At 36.3% G+C, this 24,730-nt stretch overlaps 2 long non-coding RNA genes across 4 annotated transcripts in view; one reads left to right on the forward strand and one right to left on the reverse strand.

Annotated features, from left to right (window-relative positions):
* LOC140641264 (uncharacterized) overlaps positions 1-24,730 on the reverse strand; it is a 322,998-nt gene that overhangs the window by 101,002 nt on the left and 197,266 nt on the right. For both annotated transcript variants that reach the window (XR_012037805.1, XR_012037808.1), the window contains exon 6: positions 597-672. This is a non-coding gene — a long non-coding RNA (uncharacterized lncRNA). The remainder of the gene's footprint in view (positions 1-596; positions 673-24,730) is intronic.
* LOC140641265 (uncharacterized) overlaps positions 1-24,730 on the forward strand; it is a 38,431-nt gene that overhangs the window by 1,750 nt on the left and 11,951 nt on the right. The window contains exons 2-3 of one of the 2 annotated variants that reach the window (XR_012037813.1): positions 1,183-1,423; positions 10,675-10,837. This is a non-coding gene — a long non-coding RNA (uncharacterized lncRNA). The remainder of the gene's footprint in view (positions 1-1,182; positions 1,424-10,674; positions 10,838-24,730) is intronic. The other variant, XR_012037814.1, reaches the window with a different exon arrangement.

Consider the following 24,730-nt stretch of genomic DNA (forward strand, 5'->3'; position numbering starts at 1 on the left):
TGCCATCCTCGTGTGAGGGGGCTCTAGGTCAGATATAATCGGATTTAGAGGGTTACGGAAGAAATTCACATACTTCAATCTGTTACCTCTACTCTGAATAGTTTTCCTTTAACTATTGGAACAGAAATCCACAAATTAAATCCATTCATACTTGAATAATAACAGAAAGTCCTGTCTTCCATGAACCCAGATTAAACCCAGCATACTTTTAATACTATTCTCCCCAACTCCTTGTTTAAAACACCCGAATCTGCCATCTTGCAGAACATGGGGAAGAAAGTGTCTCAAAAATGGTGCAACTCCCATACAATGAACAATCTCCATCATAAAGAGCTGTTTTCATTTTAAAATAAACTTATGAAGAAATTAAAGCTTAACAGTTTAAGGAATGGACTTCTTCACAAGAGGCCAAATATCTTAAGATCAGCCTCCTTTGCAGTATCTCCAAGTGGTCCTTTTGCTCTAAATAAACTTTCCGATTACTCCATCACTTGCCTAGTTCACTGCCTACAGCCACCACCATGTGATATTTCAAAGAAGGTCCTGCCCACCCATCCACCACAGAACGTTAGCCAAAGCTTCACAGAATTACTCACCCACAGTGTCGTTAGCAGAGAAAACTGGGGAAAGAAGAATTTCCTCCCTCTCATCTGCAGATAATCATCTTCTGTCCTAAAGCATAAATTTTGATTACCCAGATTATTTTAGCTTTCAGAGTCACACAGGTTATTAGTGGTAATAAAATCATTCAGCCTTATAAAAATTAAAAAAAAAATTCCAACCACAGATATTTAAGAATCTGACCTCACAGCACATTATCCACCCACTATGGTAAAGTAATTTTCTCTTTGCTGTCAGGGTGATCCTTTTTTCATTTCTCTAGCTACAATTTAAAAAGAAAACAAAGTGATATGACTAAACTCATCAGGGCACAAATATCTGCAGCCAAGGAATGGGGGTTTTTGTTTGGTTTTTCTTTCATTTGTTTTTCTGTATAAAGCTAACTAGCCTACATGGATGCCAAAATCAAGAGCTTATTCACAATCTCCTTAAACCCAACTGAGGGGATCACCTGACAGAGAGGTGAAATCCTTCCAACTCAGGTAACTTTGTCCTCACCACCTTGATGACCATGGGTATTTTGGGTTTTTTTTTAAGATTTTATTTATTTTTTCATGACAGACATACAGAGAGAGAGAGGCAGAGACACAGGCAGAGGGAGAAGCAGGCTCCGTGCAGGGACCCCGACGTGGGACTCGATCCCAGGTCTCCAGGATCACGCTGGGGCTGAAGGTGATGCTAAACCACTGAGCCACCCAGCTGCTGGATGACCCTGGATTTGAGACATCTCTCAAGGATTCTGCCCTCACTGTCTAAGGAACCTTCTAGAAACTTTCCTTCTCTCAATTTTCCCTGCCAAAATGTACGTTAAAGTTTGTTTATTTTTAATACTTGTTCATGTCTAATACCTACACCTTCACAAACCAGTAGGCAAAAGTTACTATTTTCAACAAGCGTCTCACGTGTCTAGGAAAATGCATGTTGGCATAGCTATGAAACAGCAGCATTCTTTGTGGATCATGTCTATCTCTGGGGTGAGGAATCAGGGTTTTCAAAGAGCCCAGTGAGGCATGAAGAAATCCAAGCAAGCACTCAGAAAAGCACTGTGCTCCAAAAAGCTACAGAAGTATATATATAATATAATTGTTTTTTTTTTTTTTAGTTCCACATGCTGAGACTGGAAAATGGGAAACAAAATACTTCTAAGGGTTATGACTAGTAAAATTACTCTCTTACTTTTTTTCTATATGTTCCAATATTTTCCAAAATATCTGCCACAAACTTGCTATTTTTATAATCACATTATTTTAAAGCATAAGTAAAAAAGTCTTTTCTTTCCATTACTGCTGATCTGAAGCACATATTATCTGAATTTTAGAATATTTTGTTATGGGAATGATTCCCTCCAAATAAATCTGTGGTAGATCCAAGAGATCAATTACACATACTTTATATAAAGAGTTCTTTTAATTAACCATATAGCAAATTGCTTGCATTTACTGTCACTAAATCATCACTCTACTTGAATTCCTCTTTTCTTGGTCATACCTAATCAAGTATAAGTATAAACTTATAAATAAGTTTAACAAAACTTATGCTTAACAAAGATTACTATATACCAATTGCTTTGGACATCTTATTCAATAGTCTCTGGGGATCATGACTATTTTTCATAATTAAATAGCTCTATACTTCCTACACACTTGCACCAGATAAGACATTCTGCTGCCGCTGAGAAAAACTGAGTAATGCTAATATGCTTTCTTCAAGTAAATACATTGCGAGTTTTGCAAGAAGGAGCAGGGTGGGAACCAAAAGAAGATAGAGGAAGCTAATCATTGGTTATAGATAGCACATATATCAAGGGCAAAGGGATGAAAAAAACGTTGGTTTGGATAAGAAAAACAAGAAAAAGAAATTTTCAGAAGGTTTTGTTTAAAAAAATAGTCTATTCAACAGCTGAATTTGAAACGGAGTTTACCAGTTGTTACAGTAAATATATTCAAAGTGAATCATATAACCGCTAATTAGGTTTGAATCACTCAAGTGTACATTTGCTGTGACAACAGTTTTCCCTTTACAGATCATCCCTCTATTTATAAAAGAGCTGAAAATTAACATTTCCTGCTTTTGTCACACTGAAGCATCTTTCAATAGTTCCCAGCAAACATCTGAAGGATTCTTGCATCCTGAGATCATCTGGCCATTATGTTTTCAAGTGTTGTCTCTTTTCAAGAACTGGGTGAGATGCACAGAATAAGTGATTGCAGATTCTTTGTAAAATAGCAACAAGAACACAACAAAAATACCCGATTAGAAAAGATCACGGGTTACCATTCACGGCAGATGGGAATCAACGTAAATTGACAGTGGAAGTTTTCATTTTGTTTTGCACATGACTAACCACATGTGAAGCCTGAACCCCAGAGAAATAAAAAAACAAGATTGTGTAGCTCTGTTTTTAATACTGTGATTAGTAGTATATCCAGATTTAAGCAGGTTTTTTTTCCTCCTAATTGAAATAGTTTCTCAAATAACATCATTTTAAGAACATGTGCTCCTCAGATACCAAATACAGCCTAATGCCCACTCATTTCCACAAGTATTCATCTCAAAGGGGGAAAGTTTTCTGGGTAATTTTAATGTGGCATCCCCTAATCAATATTAGCCGTACTGTGAGACACTGCCATCAGGAATGAAGCAGTGTTTTTTCTCCAGGACTGTCAGCTGAAAGTGCTAAATAGAGTCTCATTCTATTGTGGACTTGATGCTCTCTACTCTCTGAAAAATATAAGTGCTGTTCAGGCCCTGAAATTCACTGCATATTAGGGAACATCTAAAGATCTGTAGCATAATCTCAGGTCTTTTTTTTTAATTAATTTATTTATTTATGATAGTCACAGAGAGAGAGAGAGAGGCAGAGACACAGGCAGAGGGAGAAGCAGGCTCCATGCACCGGGAGCCCGACGTGGGACTCGATCCCGGGTCTCCAGGATCGCGCCCTAGGCCAAAGGCAGGCGCTAAACTGCTGCGCCACCCAGGGATCCCCATAATCTCAGGTCTTAAAGGAGTGAATAAAATAATGCTTTGTCATAGGGTTTACCCAATTGCCCAAGTGGTAGACTCACAGGCAACTATATAAAGGTCAATTATATAGAAGATGTTTCCAACTTATTTTTCTGAGCACATTCTTGTCTTCAGCATCTTTCTCTCATTCTTTCAAGTTTTCTTTTCTGTTTTTTTTTCTTGAAGTTTCTACACCTTCTCATGCTCCCCATAAGCTTTCCGTGATTAAATAATTCCTCAGGTTGAATACTTGGCAACACATTATTCTGAAATCCACTCAAAATTGATACACTCGGAGTTCACTTTTTAAGAGATGGATGACCCCACTCTTTTGAATCAACTGCCATAGTCACTCCCTGTCATTCCTAATAATTTTGCCTTCTTCAACACGCTTTGTATCTTCCCATCAAGCCCATGCTGTTCCTCATCTATGAAATGTCTTTCACACACCTGTCTTCAGCCCTCACAGTAAGAATAGCATTAATCCTTCAAGGGCTTGTTCAAATAACACCTTTCCCTTGTGGCTTTCCCCTGAATATTTTATTTATAATTACACTATGCTTTTGCTAATAAATAGCCCTTTCTCACCTAGAAAGTTTTCCTCTTTGACAAGATTCTAAAGACACATGGATAGAGATGTAAAGAAGAATAGAGATATGCACCTAGCTAGCCAAGTCAACTAAGCCAACCTTACTAATCAATAAGATGGTCAATGTCAGAGCTAAAGCACCCTCACAATCAATACCTTTCCCCAGGCACCCATTAGTCAGCATTATACTCTGTAGTTCTGGGGCTGCTCTGTTACCACCATAAGCATCTTGAAGGCTTATTTATATTTGTAACTCAGCATCTGGTCAATATCTACTGCTTACTCAGGGCTTGACAAATGTACACTGCACTGGCTGAATTTTTCAACTCTAGTTTTTCTCGTTTGTTTCTTTTGGGATTTTTTTGGTGGTTTCATTTTGGTTTTGTGTTTGGGCTATTTGGTGCACTTAGGAACATTTCACTGCAAGAATGAATCCAAACAGTAAAACAGCCTTTCAAGAGGGTAGATGAACCTCCTCAATGGAAATTATTTTCAATGGCATTGACCACCAATCATTACTACAAAATTTAAGTAACAACACTGCTAATAAAGGAATTTAATTATGAAAGATTCTTTTTTGACTTGCATAGCAAGAGAAGAATAAGAATGAAGTTTAAGATACTCTACAGATAAAAATTATAAGTTTACAAAAGTAAAAGCAATTTGATATAAAAATTAAACACCAAGCTCTCACAGACTGTGATTGTAAACATCTCTCCACGCCAAGACTTTACATTTCATTTAAGAGATAAGTGTCACGACAATCAGTTTTTCTAGACTGAGGTTCAGAGTTGTGCTTATTAACTGAAAAGCAGCCTGTTTAGGAAATGGTCCTCATTCTGATGTTGCTCTTTGAATAGTCAGTGTGAGCTCATGTTTCACACAGTAGCAACATTCACACAACCAATATTTCTGAGTTTTTTAACCTGCAAATCTGAGAAAAGAATCTTTTCAAATGACAGCTTCTTGATATGTCTTTAGTCAAGCAATCAAACAGACCACCCAAGAAAATGTAGTTTTGTAAAATAAAGCCTGCCCTTCAGAGTTACATTTTTGAATCAAAGCAACTTGAGCACATGAGGAAAAAAAAAGAATAATTTGCCTATAGAAATTATGCATGTGATTTTCCTATTCAATTACCCCTCTTTCTAAGCACTTTTGCATAAACAGTGACATTCATTCATTTGAAAATTAGCTATTGCCCTTACGGGCACTGTGAGTACATACAACTCACAGTGTATGATAATCAAGATAGTCAACCATACAAAATAGCCAAGTTTTGTTCTGGCCTCACTTAAAAAGTTATATTGCTGTATGAATAAAAAAAAGAGAGAGATGAGGAATATGAAAGGAAGAAGAGGAAGAGGAAAAATTATGAAGAGGAGAAAAAGTAAAGAGGAGAAAGAAGAGGACATCTGGGGAGAAGGAGACTCTTGATCTCAAGGTCATGAGTTCAAGCCTTACATAGGAGGAAGAGTTTGCTTTAAAAAAGTTTAAAAACAACAAAATAAAAAGTAAAAAAAAAAAAAAAGATATAAAAAAAGAAAGAGGAGAAGAAAGTATAATATTCCAAAGAAATTATCCATAAAAAAAGAAGTTATCTGTCTTCCTGCTGAGCATCACTGATCATTTGTTTTAGAATTGATTAAAGCAACACAAAATACACCTTTTCCCATAGCTTTGTTAAAACTTATGTAAAACTACAGAAAATCAAAAAGAAGTCAAAGGGAAAATATTACCATTCTTACAGAAGAACAAAGATAAGATTACATCTGATTTGTCCTCAGAAACCTTGCAAGCAAGGAGAGTAGAGTGAAATATTTAAAGTGTTGAGAAAAAAAAAACACCAACCTAGAATTCTATACCCTGAAAAAAATCCTTCAAAAGTAAAAAAAGAATTTCTTAGACAAACAAAAACTGAAGGAATGGCTTTCCATTAGACTGAATATAAAAGTGGAAAGAAGTTTTAAATGTCTCTCAAGAGTTAAATTTCCAATAATATGTGAATAATCAGAAAGCATTATGATTACTGGAAATAGAAAAACACATTAGGGACCTGCTACCCTAATACTCATCTTGGATTTTTTATCTTATTTTGTTGTTGTTGTTCTTGTTGTTGTTGTTGTTGTTGTTTGGCTGGGTACAGTATACTTTATTGATGGTACATGACAAGCTAGGGGTCCCCAAATCCTTCCCCTTCTTCAGAGAGTCTGGAATGAAAACTGTAGAGGTTGGGAGATTCTCAATGTGTTGGGGGATGAATTGGGGCAACGTCTCCCCAGCAGCTGAGGGCCTCTCTCTTCCTCTTGATCTCACTGGGGCTGGTGGTCAAGGGAGCTTTTATTCCTTGCAGGCCATGTGGACCATAAGGCCAAATTCATTCTCATACCAAGAAATGAGCTTGACAAAGTGGTCGTTGAGAGATAGCCAGTCCCAGCATTGAAAGTGGAAGAGTGAGTGTCACTGCTAAAGTCGCAAGTGACAACCTAGTCCTCAGTGTATCCCAGGATGCAGTTGAGGAGGGCTTCTGATGCCTATTTCACTACCTTCTTGATGTCATTGTATTTGGCAGCTTTCTCTAGGGAGCAGGTCAGGTCCATGACTGACACATTGAGGGTAGGGACACAGAGGGCCAAGCCAATGAGTTTCCCATTCAGCTCAGGGATGACCTTGCCTACAGCCTTGATGTCACCAGAAAAAGCATGAATGATGTTCTGGGCAGCCTCTTGGCCATAATGCTAAAGCTTCCCAGAGGGGCTGTCCATGGTCACCTAGAGGTGGCAATGATGATGATGAGTGTTGTAATGAGTCCTTCCATGATGCCAAAGTTGTCATGGATGACCTTGGCCAGAGAGGCCAAGCAATTAGTGATGCAGGAGTCATTGTTGGCAATCTTGAGGGAGTTGTCATACTTCTCAGGATTCACACACATCACAAACATAGGGGCATTAGCAGAGGGTCCAGAAAAGGTGACCCTCTTGGCTTCACCCTTAGGTGAGCTCCAGCCTTCTCCATGGTGGTGAAGACTCTAGTAGACTACTAGAGTACTAGACTATGACTACAACATACTTAACACCAGCATCACTCCATTTGATGTTGGTGGGATCTTGCTTCTACAAGACAGAGATGGCTACCAATTAATAACAAGTTTCTCATTCTCAGCTTTGACTATGTTGTTGAATCTGATGTGGGTAGCATTATACTGGGACATGTAGACCATGTAGCTGAGGTAAATGAGGGGGTCACCAGTGGTAACAATATCCACCTTGCCAGAGTTAAAAGCAGCCCTGGTGACCATTCTGTTGAATGGGGAGAAGCAGAGAGCCCTATTTTGTTGATTACAGTTATAGTGTAATTTAATTACAAATTAGAAACTAAGTCAATGATGCTACTCTACTAAAACAGTGGTTAAATCCTAGTAAAAACCTGAGATTTTAAACAGACTGAAATCTGGTCAACTCTTAGAAGACATCATTTTGAGCTTGCCAAGTAACCTCTGTAAACCTTTTTTCTCCACATCTCTAAATTGAATATAATACCAAGCCTGCCTTGCTATTGCATAAAAATTAAACTAAATAATCCATGTAACAAATATCCAGTAATGACTATATGTGCACAGCACACAGACCAAAAAAAAATCACTCAAATTGCATCAGCTACTCTTATTCTTTGAGAAGAACAAGGTTATTTACAGTTATAAACTTCCAAACTAATAGACTCTTGTGTAAAAATGAATTCACTTTCCTGAGTTATTTATAGTGGCATTTTAAATTTATTTTCAAAAATGAACAAGTACATTTAATTTAAAATTAATAAGACCATTATTGTGTATTCATTAAAATTCATGTGATTATTGGAAGCATTTATAAGGTATGCAGTGGACTCATTATATAGAGAGACAGTAATTAAGCCTTAATAAATGGAATTTGAAATAATCATTTATAAAAAGATATTATTGAATTTGAGACCCCTTATTTTAAAAATCTATCTATAATATCTATTTACTAGAGGCAAAGTAGGAAATTATATGTTTTGTGAATATTTAAACAAATAGAATTAATTTTAGGAATGGATGACAAAGGGTAAGTCTTCCAGTCAGAGACAATCTGTTGCCTGTTAGAAAACCATAATACAATCAGGAGATTCTTATGACTTTCTTCTCTGCATCTTCTCCTTTTTCAATAATCAAGGTTATTACTTAATGATGTCAACAGAGACTCTCCTTTCTTCCTGCAAACACTGACAATAAATGGCAGGCTTGTTCATGTGTTGTCACAAAGGTCAGTGTGTAATTGGCATCACTAATAATACCTGTGTGATTTAATTTGATCTGCAGATAATTTCTCTGGTTTTCTCTTTTTCCCTTGTGATTTTGCAAGGGAAATGGCAATATTTAATTCCACTTCCTTAAAATATTTGGTCACCTGAATAGCTAAATCACAAATTTCAAGAAGTCACCATGAGTATTTTATCTAGAATTTTTTCCCCAGCTGCTTGCACAGTGCCTGGAATTAACCAGGGTAAATTTCATAAAGTTTTCTCAAATAAATGAATGAAAAAAAAATGAATGAACAAATACAGGAAAGAGTGCAAAATGTCTTTAGAAATTACTAGAATTGTTCAGAACAGTGCTTTATGACCTCAGATGTGATCTCCTTTAGTTTTTTTACAGTACTTCTTACAGTTTGAAAATACATGTATATATGTATTTAATTAATTTATTCAAGTAATTAATGACTGCCTCCCCCACCAGATTATTGTACTTACACTAATACTCCTAACTTCTAGGACAGGACCAAGTACATAGTAGGCACTCAGTAAACCCTGGGTAAACTCTAATCAAGGAATAAATGCTTCCTGTTTGGGTAGCTCTGCTAATTAGTAGGCACCAAAGCTCTATTTTAAGATTCTATGCCTCACTTCATTCCATGAAAAAACTCTGCAATTAAAAAGCAAGTCTATTTGATAATATTTATTATATGATGGCATATTCCCCAAGATTTTCAGTTGGCCTTATACATGTGAAATCTTTAGAGATGGAATTTCATCTCACTTTCTCCAAATAACCATGATGTGCAGACCAGAATTTGCATCCACAAGCACTTTTAAAATACATAACATATTTTCCAAAATATACAACATATTTTAAATTGTATTTTAAATGCTTTATTTCTCTCCAGCCAAATGAGTTCCAGTTATTTGTCCAACTGTTTTATCTTAATTTTGAAGGTGGGACTAAGAATATTATAAAACAAAATGTGTATATGGTCAGGTCTCTATGAGCCCCACAAAGTTGTCTGTGATTTGTGGTCCATATTAAGCTAAAATATATTCAGTATATAGCTCTACATATTGTCAATGTAACCTTTGGGTCTCTTTTTATGCTTCAAGGAAAAATGCTATGGAGAACTCCCCATACATGAACTAATAGGCATTTCACATTTTTCCCTCTGTCTTCTCAAAGACAAGATGATTTCAACCTGAATGTGATTTCAATCTGAACATTCAATCTCTTATAAAAACAAAAATTAATACAATACAAAGCAACAGTAGCAATAATAGTAGGATCTATTATTATTATTATTATTATTATTATTATTAACCCCAATTATTAAGGGTCTATTATGTCCCTAGCTAAGCACTAAGAGTAAATGATATTCAAAGTAAACATCAGTCTTATTTTAATATTTTTCTCAAAATCACATAGGTACCAAGGGGGCACAGCTGGTATTTGAACCCAAGTCCATAAGAATACAACAGAGATTCTCAACTTTGACACTATTGACATTTTAGGCCAAATAATTCTTTGGTGTTGAGTGGGCTGTCAAGTGCTCCTACTCAGTGAGTGCCAGAGAAACCCCTCCCGGTTGTGACAACCAAAAATGACTCCAGATACTGTCAAATACCCCATGGTGGGGGGAAGGAGGGCAGGGGTAAAATCTCTCCCACTCCCTGCCTTTCAATGCCACACCTATCTCAACCCATCATCCCCATTCCCATAAAGAACCACTGGAACACAATGTCCAGTTTCTTTACCATTATTCCTTCCTCCATGAAGGAAGAAGCCTAAGAGTCCAGCATTCAAATTTTACCTATTTTTAGTATTTACTAAATTTAGTATTTACTCCCTTTTTTTTAGTATTTACTAAAATTGTAAAAATTGGTTATACATTCATATGTCAATTTAACCAAGCAAACTTCTACCTTAACGAGATATCCCAGATAAACCAAACTTCACAAGGGAAGGTACTAAGTTACTGTGAAACTAAATTTCTCAGGCATTGTTTGGTAGTGCTTAAATATTGGAAAAGCAAAGGGAAAAAAATGGACAAAAACCAGAGTATAGTGACATTTTCATTTGCACGTTGCCTCTCTTTAAGGAATTCACAGAGTTTACTAGAATTAAATCTACGAGTTAAGAATAAGAAACAGAATTTGATTCATGGTTTATTTTCCAGTGATTTTTTTGAAGTGGGGTTTACCCTGAAATAAGAGTCATGAGTGTTGTTTCTTCGGGTGATATATCTTCTACCACTTTTATCTAACATCTGAGGATCACAATTCCAAATGATTTTTCTAATTGAAGAAATTGATTAAAATGACACCTTGGAATTTTGAAAGGTAATTTCCCCACCTTTAATTTTTAAAAAAAATTAACTTGTTTCTCACACACAGAATTATACTGCTGTGTTTTGATTTTGCTTTTGTTTTTGGCATTCCTGATTCCCAACATTTGTATACAGTAAATGAACTTCAAAAATTAAGTATCAATAACAGTGAGACTTTGGCTTCTCACCATGATGAAGGAACTGGTATCCATGAACCCTCCTGCAAAAACAACTCTAAAACTGGACAACATATGGCAAGTATTTTGGGGAAGTGGACAACACACAGGCAGCTAAGAAAAGGAAGACACATGAAATTGCCTCCAGGTACTTTCTGGACAGTGCACAGAAAAGCAGCCCCAAGCACAGAGTGATGAGCTAGACAATCTGAGTTGAGGAGAAGAGGTGAGGTTTGGGTCTGCAGAAATGGCAGACTTTCTAAGATAGAAGAGCAAAAAAAAGAGAAGGAAGTACAAATCCAAGGGCCCAGATATCAATGTGACAGGTTGCCTGATGTCCTCAGCTGAGAGCAAGGCCATGTGTGTAAGCAGTGAGATTGCCCAGATAGAGCGATGCATAGAGAGACTGGAGTGCCAGCCAAGCCACAGGCAGGAATGTCACCATGCACATTTGCCATTCTATGGAGATCCCAAAAGATCCCACCTTACAACTCAGGACCAGGCCCTAGATTGAAGGCCATGACCAAGGACTAAGGACAAAACAGAAATAAGCCTAAAACCAAGCCCAAAAGTATAAGAGGATTCACTAATAACTGCCTGCTGAAAGAAGAAAAAGCAAAAGAAAAACACCAACATTCAAAGGAACACAACATAATCCAGTGGCCAGAGGAGTAAGGAATTCTAAATGTATATAAACATACCAACAAAGTTCAAAAACTCAAAAAGAAAAAATGGAATCAAATCCAAAACATTGGTGGACATGCTTTAACTAATTAATGTATTATGAAATACAGAGTTTAAGTGTTCATTTGAATTTTGATAATTATGTATACCTACCCCCATTACTGCCACACAGGTACACACAAAAAACAGGGTGTAGCACATGTTCATTACCCCCAAAATGTCCTAATACCCTTTTCCAGTCAAATAGCTACCTCGATCCCAAACAACCACTCTGATGTTGTCACCATAGATAAGTTTGTCTCTGGAATTCTTGTAAATATAATCATGTAGCATGTACTCTTTCCATGTTCAGTTCTGTTTGCATAATGTAACAATTAAACATTAAATTCAAACACCTTGGGATCCCTGGGTGGCACAGCTGTTTGGCGCCTGCCTTTGGCCCAGGGCGCGATCCTGGAGACCCGGAATTGAATCCCACATCGGGCTCTCGGTGCATGGAGCCTGCTTCTCCCTCTGCCTGTGTCTCTGCCTCTTTCTCTCTCTCTGTGACTATCATAAAATAAAAATTAAAAAATAAAAAAATAAAAATTCAAACACCTTGTTGCATATATCTATAGCTTTATTGACGTATATGCTTTTCCATGGGTGAACATATCACAGTTTATCCATATTCTTTTTGAAGGACATCTGGGTTGTATCCAGCTTTTGACCATTATGTACAAGGCCACTATAACATTCTCTTACAAGTCTTTCTGTGAACATGTTTTTATTTCTCTTGAAATATACCTAGGAATGAAATTGCTGGGTCATAGGAGATTTATATTTAACTTTATAAGAAACTGACAAATATTGTTCCAAAGTTGTTGTATTGCTTTAAATTCCCATAAAAAAAATGTGGGAAAATTTCAGGAGCTCTGCATGTTCACCAATATTAGGCATTTTTAGATAAAGACATAGTTACAGCCATAGATAAAGATATATAGATATGTTGTTAGATATATAGATATCTCTTCTTTGCTATTCTAATAAATGTGAAACTATGGTTTGAATTTTTTATTTCCTTGGTGAGAAATGATGATAAACATCTTATTATGTGTTTAATGAATGTTCATGTATCATCCTTTGTGAAGTGTGTATTCAAGCAATTTGCTCATTTTTAAAATCTGGGACATTCATATTCCTATTATTAAATTTCAAGTGTTCTTGTATTTTTTTATGCAAGTCAAACATATGTGTTATGACTATTTTTCCCAGTTTTTGGCTTTTAAATTAGGTTTTTTAATATTAGTTTTATATTTATTTCATGATATTTTTCAGTGAAACCTACTTTATCAATAATTTCATTGAAACTTTATGCTTTTTATGCATCAACCAAGAAATCTTTGACTCCACTAAAGTCACAAAGATATTCTCTCTTTTTTTCTTTTTCTAGCAAAAGCTTTATGCTTATATTTTAAATTTTCAGGAAATTAGTCATCACAAATTATTTTATTATTTTATGTTTTTATTGAAATATAATGAACATATTATGTTCATTTCGGGTATACAATATGATGATTCAACAATTCTATACATTGCCCAGTGTTATCGAGATAAGCATACTCTTAATCTCCTTTATCTATTTCACACTTCTCTCACCTACCTCCATTCTGACAACCACCAGTTTGTTCTCTTTATTTAAGAATGTTTCCAAAAAAAAAAAAAAAAGAATGTTTCCTTGTCTCTTTTTTTTCTTTCTTCATTTGAAAGTTTCTTAAATTTCACATGAGTGAAATCATATGGCATTTGTCTTTCTCTGACTGATTTATTTCATTTGGCCTTATACTCTCTAGCTCCATTCATGTTGTTGCAAACAGCAAGATTTCATTCTTCTCTATGGTTCAGTAATATTCCACTGTGTGTGTATATATACCACAACTTCTTTATCCATTCACCTATGAATGGACACTTGGAATGTTTCCACAGCTTGGCTATTATAAATATGCAACAATAAATATAGGGGTGCTTATATTTTTTTGAATTGGTGTTTTCATTGTCTTCGGGTAAATACCCAGTAGTGGAATTACTGGATCCTGTAGCAATTTTACTTTTAATTTTTTGAGGAACCTCCATACTGTTTTCCACATTAGCTGCACCAGTTTACATTCCCAACAGTACACACGGGTTTCTTTTTTTCTGCATCCTTGCCAACACTTGTTATTTCTTGTCCTTTTGATTCACACCATTCTGATAAAGTGATATCTCATTACGGTTTTGATTTGCATTTCTCTATTAGTAATGTTGAGTATATTTTCATGTGTGTGTTGGCCATCTGTATGTCTTTTTGTAAAAAACATCTATTCATATCCTCTGCCCATTTTTTAAACATTTTTTTAAATGTTACTTATTTATTTGAGAGAGAGAGCACAAGTCTGGGGGAGGGGCAGAGGGAGAGGAAAAGGCAGACTTCCCACTGAGCAGGGAGCCTGACACACAGGGCTTGATCCCAGGACCCCAAGATCATGACCTGTGCCAAAGACTGAACCACCCAGGTCCCCCTGCCCATTTTTTAAACAGACTGTTTCATTTTTTGGTATTCAGTTGTAGAAATTATTTTTTTTTAAGATTTATTTATTTATTTGAGAGAGAGAGCACACATGCATGGTTCACAGAGGGTCAGGAGAGGAAGAGAGAGAATCTCAAGCAGACTCCCCACTGAGCAAGGAGCCCAATGTAGGTCTTGATCTCACAACCCATGAGATCATTACCTGAGCCAAAACCATAAGTTATTACCCAAACAACTAAACCACCCAGGAGCCCAAGTTGTTTAAGTTCTTTATATATTTTTCATTAACCCCTTATCAGATAAATCATTCGCAAATATCTTCTCCAATTCAGTAGGTTGTCTTGTCATTCTGTTGATGTGTCCCTTGTTATGCAAAACCTTCTTCTTTTTGCATAGTCCTAATAGTTTACTTTTGCATTTATTTCCCTTGCCTGCGGAGACATATCTAAAAAAATGTTGCTAAAGCTGGTGTCAAAGATGTTACTGCCTGTGTTTTCTTCTAGGAGCTTTATGGTTTCAGGTCTCACATTTAGGTTTTTGATCTATTTTGAGTTTATTTTTATGTATGGTGTCAGAAAGTGGTCCAGTTTTATTCTTTTGCATGTAGCTATCTCACATAAATTATTTTTGCATAAAAATTTGAGATAGAGGTCAAGGTTTCTTTTTCTCATTGATATCCAGGTATTACAGCTATGTTTTTGACAAATACTTTGTTTTTTCATTAATTTAACTAAAAACTTTGATCACATATCAATAGGCTATGTGTGCATTTGCACACACACTCATATGGTTCTATTTCTAGATTTACTTTTCTGTTTCATTGCCTTAATATATTCTATATTCATTTATATAGAAATGTATATTTGTATATATTTATCATACATATATATGGAATTGTGTGTATATATCACATACATATGTCTTCTGGACTCTCTATTCTCTTCCATTAATCTACCATCTGAACACATACTAATGATGCATTGTCTTATCTCCCATAGACTTATAATAAATCTTGAGCCCAAGTGCAATTAAGGTGATTTTGGAATCACCTTATTATTTCTCCAAAATAGCCTGCAGGGATTTTGATAGAAATTAGACCTATAGATCAATTTAGGTACAACAGAGAACTTAACAATATGACCTCTCCAATTCATGAACAAGATATCATATATTTATTTAGGACTTTATTTGAGTGGGGGGGGGACTTTATTTCTTTCAGCTGTGTATCATAGTTTTCCATGTAGGGGTCTTACAAACCTTTCATTAGATCTACTCCTTAGAATTTTATGTTTTTAAACACTATTATTTTTTTTAAATACTATTATTATGGTATTGATCTTTTAACTTAATTTTCAAATGGGTTTTGAAACTGTATAGAAATATAATTGATTTATATATTAATATTATATTCTTGATCTTTCAAAATACACTTTTTAGTGTAATTATTTTTCTTATGAATACCACAGAGTTTTCTGGAACCACAATCATGTTATCCTCAAATAATGACAGTTTTACTTGTTTTTCAATCTGTATTTTGTTTATCTTGTTTTACTGCCCTACTGAATTTGTGTGGACTTCTAGCAAAAGTTGAATAGAAATAGTGAGAATAGATATTTTTGCTTTTTTCCAAAATTTAAGGGAAAAGGATTAATGTTTTAACATTAAGTATGATACTAGCCATAGATTTCTCATAGATGACTTTTATCATATTAAGTCACTTCCCTTCTATTTGATGAGAGGTGATGTTTTTAAACAATATCAAATTTTGTTATATTCTTTTTTGCATATAATGGAAGATTACATGGATTTTTTTTATTGTATTCTGTTAATGAGATGAATTATAATGTATAATATTAAAATGGCAAATCAACCTCACTGATTCTTGGAATGAATTAATTCATCATGTTGTATTATCCTTTTTATGTGTTACTAGATTTGATTTGCTAATTTTTAAGAGAATTTCGTGCCTGCTTTCATAACAGATATTTGTCTGAAATTTTATTTTTTTGTCTTTAAGAAGTTATAGTATTTAGGTTATACTGGCCCTAAAAAAAAAAAACAAAACAAAGAAAATTATTAAACATTCCTCTATTGGCTATTTTTCTAAAAAAGCTTGTATATATTGTAATTATATCTTTTAAAAATATTTGTTAGAATGCCTGGGGAAAGACATCAAGGATGGAGTCACCTGCAAGGAGGAAAGAGGGATTTAGTCATCAAAAATTCAACTTCTTGGGATGCCTGGGTAGCTCAGTTGGTTGAGCGTCTGCTTTCAGCTCAGGTCATGATCCGAGGGTCCTGGGATTGAGCCCCTCATTGGGCTCCCTACTCAGCAAGGAGCCTGCTTCTCCCTCTTCCTCTGCCCTAAAAGAATTCAACTTTTGAAGTAAATATGGCACTATTCATATTTTCTATTTCATTTTGTGTTCATTTTGGTAATATCTGCCTTCCAAGAAACTTGCCCATTAATCCAAATTGTAGAATTTATTGGCATAGAGTTATCCATAATATCTTATTATTTTCATTTTGACATCTATAGTTTATAAACCTAATGATGCCCTCTTTATGATTCCTGATGTTGATAATTTGTGTGCTTTCCTTTCTTTTCCCCTTGACAAGTCTTGCTAAGGATTTAAAATTTTACTACTCTTTTTTAAAAAAACACTTTTTATTTTGTTAGAAAAACAAGGATAAATTAAACTTGAATAAATAGAATGAAGTAAACAGCAAAGACAACAAGTGGAAATCATTGACAAAGATCATATAGAAAACTTTAATAAAGCCAAACGTTAATACTTTGAAATTTTTTAAATGATTAAAAAATACCTAGTAAGACTGATCAAGGAGAAAGGACAAAATTCAAATTGTCAGTATCAGGAATATCACCACATATATTACATATGTTAAAAAGTACCTTTATAATAAAATTGACAGCTAAGGTAAAATGGGCAACTCCTCAAAATACACAAATTACCAAAGGGACATAAGAACAAAGAAAAATTTTAAATAGCCATATGTCTGTTAAAAATTGACTTTTCACTTAAATACTTTCCAGGTCCATATCATTTCATCTGTGAATTCTATCAGACATTTAAGAAGAAAAAAGATTAATTTAAGTGGCTTCTCTAAAGAATTTTGTCAAATATTTGAAAAAAAAATTAATTCTTATACATACTAGAAAAAAATACAGGAGAACATATTTCCTAACATTTTTGTGAGGATGACATAACCATGATACGAAATCTAGTGAAGATATTATTTAAAAATAACTATAGACCAGTATCTCTCATGAACATAAAAACCCTCAAAAAAATATTAGCTGATCATAACTGAAAATCTGTAAAAAGAATAACATAACATTACCAAGTGAGATTTATCCCAGGGATGCAAAATTAATTTGCCATTTGTATAAATTGATGTCATTCATCATATTGACTGAATAAAAGGAAATACATGAATATGTCAACATTGCAGAAGAATTTTTAGCAAAATTTGGCACTCATTCACCAATAAAACAAAAACCCCATTATCAAACCAGAAATATAAAGGAATCACCATAATCTCATAGAGGGCACCTATTTCTTTCTCTTTTTTTTAAGATTTATTTATTTATTCATGATAGACAGAGAGAGAGGCAGAGACACAGGCAGAGGGAGAAGCAGGCAGAGGGAGAAGCAAGCTCCACGCCAAGAGCCCGACACCAGACTCGATCCCAGGACTCCAGGATCGCGCCCTGGGCCAAAGGCAGGTGCCAAACCACTGAGCCACCCAGGGATCCCCGAGGGCTCCTATTTCTTAAAAACATCTACAGCTACCATTATACTTAATAGTGAACCAGTGAATTCTTTCCCCTTAATTTGTGAATAACACTAGGATATTGACTTTTAAGAAGTCTATGTGGCACTGTACTAGAGATCTTAGACAACATGTAAGATCTTAGACAACAACCTAAATGAAATTTATGGAGATTGAAAAAAAAGAAGTAAAATTATACTTGAATCCAATCTTTTGTTGTGGGATGTTGGAGTAGCCAATTATATTGGGGAATACTACCCATCAATAGAAAAACCAAACTGAGTATACATACAACATAAGGAAATCTCAAAAACTTTGTGATGAACCAAGAGAGGCCAAATACAAGAATATGTACTGTACAGTTGCATTTATGTGAATGTCAAGAATTTAATCTAGGGATCCCTGGGTGGCGCAGTGGTTTAGCGCCTGCCTTTGGCCCAGGGTGCGATCCTGGAGACCGGGGATCGAATCCCACGTCAGGCTCCCGGTGCATGGAGCCTGCTTCTCCCTCTGCCTGTGTCTCTGCCTCTCTCTCTCTCTCTCTCTGTGACTATCATAAATAAATAAAAATTTTAAAAATTTTTAAAAAAAAAGAATTTAATCTATAGCAAAAGATTTCAGAGAAGTGGTTTCTCTCAGGAAAAGGGTTGCTTTCTCTTTTTGGCTGGAGAAACAAAAACGAAATCTGGGGTTATTGGAATGTTTTATATTTGATAGAGCTATTGGGTATGTGGTTGTGTGCATTTCCCCAAACTCATTCAACTGTACCATTTAAGATTTATTTCACTAAACATAAGTTATACCTCAACAAAAAATATAAATGCACAAAAAGTTAATAAATCAGGCAAAATGAATTTACTGTGGTAAAAGTCCAGATAGTGGTTATACAGCGTATGGAATTGTGATGTGAGAGAGAAACGAAGCAGCTTATACAGGACTGATAATGTTCTGGGTCTCAATCTGGGTACTGTTCGTGCCGATCTGTTTACTTTGTAAAATTTCAAGTGCATTGATGATACTGGCATTTTTTAGCGTGTTCAATATAATTAGCATTTCAAATTTTTGAGGCTAGTCATCACAAAAGGCCTCTCCATCAATTCCTAGTTAGAAATGCATATACTGTGTCATTGGTACAATGGGATGTAAAGAGGTTGCTAGCTGTACCACCCTATTGTGCATAATAACCTCTGAGTGGAAACGCTTTAACCTGTTACTATGACAGCATGCTTTGACTACGGCATTCACAGAGAATAAATCTTTTCAATTTAATCTGTCCAGTTGCTTTGTTATTAAAGATGACAAGGAAGCAACAGCGAGCATCACTAGAGAAATCACAGCAATATACATCTGTCACATTATAATACAGTGGGATCGGAGATCATTCAGGAGTGTCATAATTGTAATTTCAGAAAACCAAATACTATTTACGCGATAACATCCACCTGTATCTCTTTAACGTGTATTTTCAATTTGCTGCCTGTTTACATCTATTCAAAACTGAAGTGCTGCCTGTCATTAAATACTATGTAAATAAGTCAGGCCTAACTGTGAAGCTAACAGGGAAATTTCAGCATCTGGGGCCAGAAGATTCTATTTTAACAACACGCATATGGTCCTTGAAGCAGAGCTCAAGCATTTGATAGACATGCCAAGATTCAGCAAAGGAGACAGACTTTTGCCACAGATGAAACTATCTCACAGTGAAAGAGAATGGATTAATGGAAGTGTCAAGGTTCTTTGGTTGCAATCTACAGAAACTTGTTCTGGCTAACACATGCAAAAAAAAAAAAAAAAAAGAGAGAGAGAGAGAGAGAATTCATCATAAATAGATCTGAGAATGGCTCATTAGGTGAGGAGGAACAACAAGGTATCCATGAGGCTTTGAAAAGGGGCACTGATGGAAATGTGGCTTAGAGATGACATAGCCCCACTTCACATCCTCTTGGGTCAACTTTTTATTCCAGTCATTGCTATAGAATACAACTACATAGGTATAATGTGACAGCCCCCTCTGTACGGGGGCTTCTCGGCTCCATAGTATGCTCGTGAGAGCCCACTCAGGCACACGCACAAAAATATGGAGATGTGAAGGAATAGCAATTCATGTGGCAAATAATGAGATGTGAACCGCTGAAAAATATGACCCTCTTCTATACCCCAACTGGGTAATTTTGAGCTGCTTCCCACATGGCTCCACATATGGTCCCTAGCAAGATTCAATCTCAGTCGCCTAAGGCAGTGATCTGGAGAAAATGCAGCTCTAACTGAACTCTCCCTCCTTCTGTCCTCTGCAACTTTTGCTGAGAGCCACCTCCCAAAACATACTTTCTGCCCACAAGCCCTGTGCTAGGCTCTACTCTTTCAGGGAAATCTAAGCTAAAACAAAAGTTATATGCAGGGTCCTGTGGCTGCCACAGGAGATAAATTTCAAATCTATTCAGTCATGTTTGTTCCTCTGCTCATGGTTCAAATCTTGAGAGAGAGCACACACTTGGCCAAGCTTGGGTCCCACAGTTCACCCCATACATATGATGTCTAAGGCACAACAGATAGTCCCCTCAGAGAAGAGGTAATTTGTAGGAGAGAGACAAAAGGAGAGAAACGAAGAAGAGAAAATTGCCCTTCATGTATCTTTCTGTGTATCCAAAACGTTGCATTAAAAACCTGAGAAGCAAAATCAGTAGAGTGAAATTATTTAAGTTATATTCCTAAATTACCAGCACATATAATGTCATATTTATAATGAATTTATTTCACTAAGTGTTTGAAATTACAGGTATCTTATACTTATGGTGATTGACAAAAAATTCATCAAGAATCTGAAGATGTTTAGGTTAGAACCTCATAGCCTACTCACTTTTTTACAAAGTAGGATATACACTGCCACCAGAAAGGAACCAAGCCTTCTAGACAAGATGGAGTAAGCACATTCCACAGTGCTAATCTCAGTAATTACAACACAACAGTAGAAACAAAACACACAGAGCAACTATCAGAAGACAGTGAGGGATAGATAAGGCAAACTACCTAAGAACCTGTAGCTTCAAGGAACAATGTGGTGGTGAGTTCCCTCGTTTGGTTTGGTTTGGTTTAGTCTCCTCTATTTCTTGGCCTTGACACTAGAGCAGCCTACACCCCAAAACAACCCAACACAAATGCAAAAGTTAAATAAGAGACTGCTCTTGCTAGCCAAAGCATGGGGAAGAAGGCACCCCTCAGGACAGACCCTTTAACCCATTAACCCTATCTCCCTTACTATAGGCAAACACCACAAAAGAAACTGCCAATACCTCTTCCCACCAGGCATTGCAGAGGCTCTGCGGCAGACCCAAGTCAAACACCCCACATTGCACTGATCCAGCAGAGGCTGCATTGTGTTCTCCTCCCTGCCCCTCCCTGGGTGCTGTGGATACTCTGGAGTAGAGTCTTGCCAACCAACCCTACTACGCAATAACTACAGAAGAGGCTGAGCCCTCTCCCCTGCCTTACCCAATAGCCCATCTTGCTCTACAAGAACATAAACAGACAGCATCACTCCTTCTTCTGCATCAGGCAGTATGAAGTCCCTGCCCTGCACCAAGGAAGGGTCAGCCAAAAGGAGGCTCTCCACCTCCTCCTGATCAGACTGGGGAGATTAGGAGATCAGATTAAGGAGAGAAGCCGGCTGGGGAAAGAGATTCTTCTGTCTCAGCATAAACTCACAGTCACACCCCCAAGCAGCCCATGTGTGAAACTGACTAACATCAATACAGCCAACGCTTTGAAAAGTGAACTGTACAATAGCACTCAGGGGTCCACCTGGCCTCAGCAGCACAAGCAGGATAATCTAAGTAACACTGCAAAAGTCTCAAGACTAAATTGACATTGGAACTACAATCCATCTACAAAAGTAGGCCAAGTCATGCTTTCTGAACCTCAACAGGTCTGTTCCCTGGTAAAATACAAGATTTAAACAGCATCCAGAGCATCACAACCTAATACTTTAAAAGTCCGGAATGCAATCCAAAATTATGTGTCATACCAAAAGCCAATAAATTCTCAGTTCAAGTGAGAAAAGATTATCAACAGATGCCAACATTGAGATAATCCAAATGCTGGAATTATCTGACAAGAATTTTAAAGCAGTTATCACAAAAATGTTCCAACAAAAAATTACAAACACTCTTGAAACAAATGGAAAAATACCGAGCTCCAGCAAAGAAACAGAAGACATAATAAAGAGCCAAATAAAAATTTTAGAACTAAAAATAAAGTAATTGAGGGATGCCTGGGTGGCTCAGTAGTTGAGCATCTGCCTTTGGCTCAGAGCATAATCCTCGGGCCCTGGGATGGAGTCCTATGTCAGGCTCCCCTCAGGGAGCCTGCTTCTCCCGCTGCCTCTCTCTATGTCTCCCATGAATAAATAAATAAAATAAGTAAGTAAGTAAGTAAGTAACTGAAATTGAAAAACTCCCTAAATTGGCTCAGGAGCAGAATGAAGATAACAGAGGGGAGGAACGTCAGTAAACATAAAGATATATCAATAGACATTACCCAATTTGAACCAAGAGAAAATGGATAAAAAATGTAAATTACATAGCCTCAGGAATGGTGGAGCAATAATTAAAGATCTATCACTTGGGTCACTGAGATCCCAGAAGGAAACAAGGAAGAGGTTGGGGCTAAAAAAAATATTTGAAGAAATAGTAGCAGAAATATTCCCAAATTTGAAAAATGACATGAATCTATTTTTTAAAAAAACCATAAACAGAATAAATGCAAAGAAATACATCCTCTGATATATCATAATCAAAATTCTGAAAACTAAAAAAAAGTAGAAAAAAGTGTAAAAACAGCGAGAAAAACAATATGTTACCTCTAAGCAACAATTCAAATCCTCAAATATTTCTAATCAGAAAAAAACAGAAGCTAAAAAGGAGTTGTCCAACATTTTTTTAAGTGTTTAAATAAAAGAACTATCAACCTGGAGTCCTACATCCAGTGAAAATATATAGGGAGTTTCACAAAAAAGGAGAGGAGGAGGAGGAGAAAAGGGAAAAGGAGGGGCAAAGGATGGGAAGAAAGGAAGAAGGAAGGAAGGGTGGGAGGGAAGGAGGGAAGGAGGGAAAGAAAGGGAAAGAGAGAGTAGGGGGAAAGAGGGAGGGAGGGAGGGAAGAAGGAAAGAAGGAAAGAAGGATCATATATTTGACTGCATGAAAAATCTCAATAACTGGTCATTAGGGCCTGAATTCTCACAGTGCAAAACAATGGTCTTGAGGCAGAGAGGCTCCCTTTAGAGGACACATGCATTCCCTATATTCTCTGTTTACCAGAACATCCATCAATAGCCTCTTATCCGGGGACTGTTTCAGCCATCTAGTCTACTTGCCTGACTATTGCAGGCATTAAGTTATGAAATCCAGACTATTAGCTCTAAAGTCTTCTAGAGACTCTATCAAAAGCTATTCATCCTCAGAAAGGAAACCATACAAATAATTTTGCATTTACTTTCAAAGGTCATCAACCCATATGTTCCTAAGATTCTCCAGACTCCACTTTCAGAACCCCGATTTCAGACAGCTCAAGTACTGTTCTACTTGCATACATAATGAGATCATTTCTGGGTTAGTGCTATTTAGAAATGACTCTTATATTGTCATATGTGTTTGCTGCATTATTTAGGGATATTCAATTCTATTATAGAGAGTAAGACAAACAAGCAAGGAACATAAATGAAACTAAATATAAAAGCAAGGTCCTTGTGAAACATATTAGACACAAAAAGGAGTAAAAGGACCAAATAGCTACTAAATACTCATGAGGCATCCAACAGTTTTTGGCATGTAATTTATAGAATGAATGAATGAATGAATGAATGAAGGCTCAGCTTCACAGGCTCAACTTCTCCATCACATGGTACCTCTCCTTCTTCCTCTAATATATTACTATTTTTTCCTTACTCATTAGTGCATCTCTGCCAGGTAATAAATACATTTATTGGAGATAAGAGCCATAAATTATGTTGTGCACATGGCAGCAGTTAATAAGTATCTAAAAGCAGTCTCACACATAAAGCAGTGATTCTTAGACTCAGCAGTATAAGACAGTTACCTTGGAAACTTGTTTAAAAGGCCACTCCCAGAACTTCTGATTCAGTAATTTACAGATGTGATTCAAAATGTGCATTTTTACCCAAACTCCCACTACGCTTAGTGGTAGGGGCTCCATCCACAACATATTGACAGCTATTGAATAGGGAATGTGGAAAAGTTGGGGTACATGGTAGTCTCTACTTTCTCTCATATAGTGAATATCATAAAATAGATTAAAATAAACATCAGAACAGCCTGAAAGACACTGAGGCAAAGGTGGACTCAGCTCCTTCATGTTAGGTGCTGTGATTTGGGAGATGGGAAGGGAGGGATGGAGAATCTTGCTATCTCTATATGAAAGAGAGAGAGAGTGACCACCACAGAGAAAGAGTGCAAGGGGATTTTTCTCCTTTTCCTTATTTTTTTACCAGCTGGCAGAGCTTCTATCCAGCCAGCTGCCTCTTTGTTACCATTGTATGGTCAGAAGAGAGGGAGAAGCAGGACCCACAGCTTCATTCCTGAGGCACTTGCTCCATTTTGTCACCCCAAGGGTTGAACAGTTTTGCCTCTTGTTTGATTTCATACCACTCATCCTTTCAGCAGGCATTTACTGCATGCCTAATTAAAGTTAATAG

This window comes from Canis lupus, chromosome 10, assembly GCF_048164855.1.
Source record: "Canis lupus baileyi chromosome 10, mCanLup2.hap1, whole genome shotgun sequence".
Classification (NCBI taxonomy): domain Eukaryota; kingdom Metazoa; phylum Chordata; class Mammalia; order Carnivora; family Canidae; genus Canis; species Canis lupus.